The sequence below is a fragment of the Mastomys coucha genome, unplaced genomic scaffold (assembly GCF_008632895.1).
Source record: "Mastomys coucha isolate ucsf_1 unplaced genomic scaffold, UCSF_Mcou_1 pScaffold20, whole genome shotgun sequence".
NCBI classification, from domain to species: Eukaryota; Metazoa; Chordata; class Mammalia; order Rodentia; family Muridae; genus Mastomys; species Mastomys coucha.
Window position 1 is genome coordinate 51,370,535 of NW_022196903.1, and position 5,000 is coordinate 51,375,534.

The 5,000-nt window shown below is 39.8% G+C and overlaps 1 protein-coding gene across 3 annotated transcripts in view; it reads right to left on the bottom strand.

The window, feature by feature from the left end:
* The window catches only part of Pde1c (phosphodiesterase 1C), a 454,206-nt gene that overhangs the window by 252,081 nt on the left and 197,125 nt on the right, over window positions 1–5,000 (bottom strand). The gene's annotated exons all lie outside the window — the stretch shown is intronic.

Sequence of the window (5,000 nt, forward strand, 5' to 3'; positions counted from 1 at the left end):
CAAAAACACAGATATTACAACAAAAGAGTTTCTTCAAATAATGCTACAAGCCTCCTAGGCAGCTCTGCTTGGGGCTGGCTACGCAGCTGTTGACTTTGGCAGTCTGTCAGCTCCACACAGCTGCACCACCCTGCTAGATGGTCCCCTTGGTCGTGCACAATGTCAATAACATAATTGCCCAGCAGAACGGGACCAGGTTGGAAGGAGGAAAGCATCTAGGGTTAGGGATCAACTTAAAGACAAGAACAACTTTTCATTGGTCAAGTAAAGTTCCATTCATGTGATCTGGCAAAGGAATAAAATGAGGGTATATACCTTGTACTTGCACATCTATTTGGTAATTAGCAATTATTTCCCAGTAATCGCCCATATACTCTAGCAAAGATCCCTAGGTGTATCAGAAAACAAGTCACACTCACTTGTCATAGATTTTCAGAAGTCATTCTATCCATCCATCCTTAAAGGTGTTCAGAAAGTACACCTCCACTGAATTGCTGCTAGGCAAAGTTAACATTAAACAGCTGCTATATATTAGTGTGGAGGCCATTCACCTGAATAACACAATTACTTATTCAAATTCACCCAGCGGATAACAATAACTTGGGAAATGGTATGCCAAAAAGGGAAATATTTTGCCAACTTGCTTGGGGGCTCAACTATGGTATGTGTGTGGTCCTCAACTATGGTATTTCTGTTAGCATGTATGTGTGCCTTGAGTGACGACCTGCTGACCAAATTCATATATGTAATAATCATACCAATAGCAAGCACTGTGCCAAGCACAGGATACTTCCTCTGGTCTGAACACTGCGCTAACAGTTCTCTGCTCACACAACAGTCTGTGAGTCTGATATTATTACCCCCTTAACAACAAGGAAATGGCAATAGCAGGAAATTACCTGCCAGAAAGAGAACCAAACTAGAAACAACCAGAATTGGAGTTGAGCACCATTATTCCAGCCTCACAAAAGTGTCCCCATCGCAAGATCACGTTGTCTGCATGTTCAAAGTGACAAATTTAAGCAAAAAGTTTCCTGTGTCTCCTCCACCTATACAATCCTTTGACATCATGTAGAGAGACTTGGGGAAAGGATGGCAGATATTGCTGGAGTTGCTTAGGTCAAAGAAGCCAATGTGAGAAGGAAAACAAACATGCTTTCATTGCAATCTAGCAGATGAGAGAAAAGACAAGAATCTTCGAGGTCAAGATTTAGTGTCACATTAGATATTTTTAAAACTACCTGTATATTAGAAAGTTGATAAAACACGTAAATTTGCCTTATTTTAGACCAATCATGATTCCTGAAATTGGAAGTATTCTGGAAGATAGTTTCGTGATTTTCAAAGTTTTTTTTAAAATAGTGCATTTCAAATAACATCTATTTTATAAGGGATTCCAATGTATTCCTTAACTTCAAACCATGAAGATGAAGCCACTCTTCTGTCTGGGACCAAAGAGTCCTTACTTCTCAGGGATTCTGTCTACTTCTCATCTCTCAGCTCCTGACCTGACATACCAGTTCACAGATGTGAGAAATTAAGCCAGAGTACCATAAAGGAACTTAGGCATCCTTCCCTCCTTCTAATCAAATGCTTTCTAACCCACAGTTGGAAATCTGTTTCACTTGACAGGTTCATGTTTACTGTTGCTCTGTTCTTTTCTCTTTAGCTGACGCAGATGCAGAATGTGAGATACCTGCAGCAATGTTGTGAACCACAATTTGTGGTGACTTTCTGTTTGGAAGGAAACAAATAAACAGATGTGGACTGACCCAGAAACAAGCTTTGGAAGCCATAATGCTGCTCACACTGTATATTGGAGGTTGATTTCTGTTATTAATTACTGTCAGTTTTTTTAAGTTGGACTCTAAAAAAGTCTCACATAGGCAAATATTTTAAAATACATACTCAGGCATCCATATATATATATATACATATATATATGTATATATATATGTGTGTATATATAAGAACATACATCATACACATTCATACCTATCCATATATGTACAGTCACAATTTGAGGCACTTGCCCCAGTATTTAGGCAGTAACACAGCATAAATGCTTGCAAGCATTTTCCCTAACATCACAGAGCACCATAAAATATTAGAAAGCTACCAAACTTTTTTGCTTCAAAGAGAACTTCGATGCATATTAGTCAGGTGAGAAACCAAGCTTTTGTAGGCATATGAGAATGACTTCCCAGATCCCCTTCTCTCTGAGATTTTATAATCATGAACACAGCACCCATCAGCTATTGGGAACTACCATTTGCCAAGTAGTTCCCTAAGCTTATCACAGGTTTGTTCATATCCTCATCACAACATACTTCTATATAAAACGAAAGCCACATTGAGATTCCATCTCACCGTGGATGGAATGGTAGTCACTAAGAAAATAAATAAAAACAAAGACTATCAAGGAAGGAGAGATGAAAATAAATCACTAGTAGACAGTCATTATGGAAACCAGTATGGAGGTCCCTCAAAGTAAGTACTTCATGACCCAGCTGCCTCAAGTCAACATGCCACATACATATTTGCACATCTTTTTACAAATCTTTTTACTGCAGCACTATCTGTAGTGACAATTTTGGCATTTTGGTTTCTTTAAAAAAACACAGAAATAATATAAGACATATGGCTTTTTTAATCCCAGATTTGGGGTCATGGTGCTGCTTCAGATTGTCCACAGCAGCAAACAATGATTTGCCTTGTACTCTAGCAGGGGCATGATTTTGCCAGCAGATAGTTTCTGTGATTGTGTGACATTTGGAATTCTGAGTACTTTTCTTAGGGTGTATAAATGCCAGAGCCCTAAGGGGCAGTGTGGGTTGTTGGTTGATTGCTGTTGATCTGAGTTTGTTACCTAGTCATATGCAAAGAAGAAACAGCAAAAGAAGAAACTAGATGTCCTGAAGGCAAAGATCAAACTTGCCACAAGGAACTCAATGCCCCTAATCAGGAGGAACCAGTCTAATGATAATGTTGCCCCCTTCCCCCTCTATCCTTCTTTCTGTCCTATCTAGTTTTAGGGGGTTGAAAGAATTGAAGAAAAGGGGTGTAAAAGAGTGGAAGAAAGAAGAACCCACAAAATAGCAAAAGACCATAAGAGCTAAGTATAGGACTGACTTAGGGGTTCACCAGCAGAGGCATAAATGAAGAAAATATGAGATATGTATATACAAAATAGAATGTTATCTGCAGGAAAATGGATATAGTAACTGGAGACTATCATAATAAATGAATTAAGTCAGACTCACAAAAACAAATGTCATCTTGTATCTCATTCAGGGATGAGAAATTTCATAGAGAAACAAAATTTTGTATGTTTGTATAAAGTGAAAGCAAAACTGTCTAGGGGGATGAAGTAGACTGATAAAGAGCATGAGTGAAAGGAGGTGGTGAAGAACAGAGACAACTGAAACATGAAGCCTGGCAATGTCCTTAGCAATGAGTACGATGAATACATGTCAATAAAATACTGTGTCCGTGGACACCAAAGAGGTGCCTACAACTTTCAGGAAGATTGCAAGCAAGACTTTGTAGACCCAGACTAGAAGGCAAAGCTCATGGTCTGTTCTCTGTGACAGTCTACCTCCCTGTGGACATATAAAGAGACTAGTAGGAGAGTACAGACTAGAGAAAACAGGCCTGCTATGGCAGCAGTGATGACAGGGCTCTCTAACACCATGGGGAGAATAGAGAGCTACAGGATGCAGGTGACATTTGAACTGGATCTTGAATGTGGATGAATCAAAGTTGTTTTCAGGGAAGGTAGTTAAAAAGAAAGGACTTCATAAAGAGAACACATCAGAAAATATAGTAGAACCACTATACAGGTAAGTAGTGACACTCAGCATAAAATGTTCAGCCAAGAAGCTTAATTTTTTTTCCTTGAAGACTAGAGAAGCCAAGGGTGGTTCTCAGAATAAGTGTCATGTCACATGTGGAGGATGTCTGCTATGTACAAAGTGCCTTAATCATCCTGAACTAAGCTCAGTTCTCTAGGAACATCCACAGAGTATGCAACAGCCTCAGAGAAAAATGATAACCAGAGCTCCATTAAGAGGACTCCAGCTATGAGATAGGAACAAGATCCTCAGCCAATGGCTGTCCCTGAAAACATACCTACTAGTGGCATTATACAGTCTGAGCTGTCTATCGCTAGGGATATTTATGTATATACATATATGCATGCAACAGCCATTAATAGAGAAAGAGGCCATAAACCTGAAACAGTCCATGGAGGGCTATGTGGAAGGGTTTGGAAAGGAAAAAAAAAAAAAGACAGGAAAAAGTATGTAATTATAATATCAAAAATAAAATAAAATATAATAAATAAATAAATAAAATGTCAAAAAGGACGGGAAGACTACAGAGACAGTTTCAGATCCAATCAGAGTACAGCGCACTACCTCTCATGAGTAGCATCTGCCAGCTACAAGACTGTGCATGCTTGCTCAGACCTCCTGAAGCCAGCCTGTGTCCTTGACCTATTTTCACAAACTGCCTGTGACTTCACCAAGAAAGCTGAGGCGGAAGTCCTGAAGACATTTGGGATGTTGGCAGTGACAACGGGCATAGCAACAGCCCTCCTTTCTACCCACGCCAGATGTGAGCCCCATTCCAGAGGTTCTTCTCTCCAGTGGCTCCCCTCAAGAAGAGTCCAGGAAACCACTATCATACAGTCTTCCCCTCTAACATCCTTTCTGTTTGATTTTAGGATTCAGGAAGAACTCTGTCCCAGGAACTGCTATCACTATGTTTTAGTCAGGGTTCATCTGGGACACACTACAAGAAGCAAGACACAGTTCCCCCAGTCTAGATGTCATCTGAAATGCAACTCTGAACACATGCCTGGAGAGTGGCCCAGAGACAGGGGCTGGGTGATAGATCAATAGGTGACATACTTCCCACACAAACATGGATACCTGAGTTTAATTTCCCAACATCCATGTTTTTAAAAAAGGAAGGTACAGTTATATGTGCCTACAATT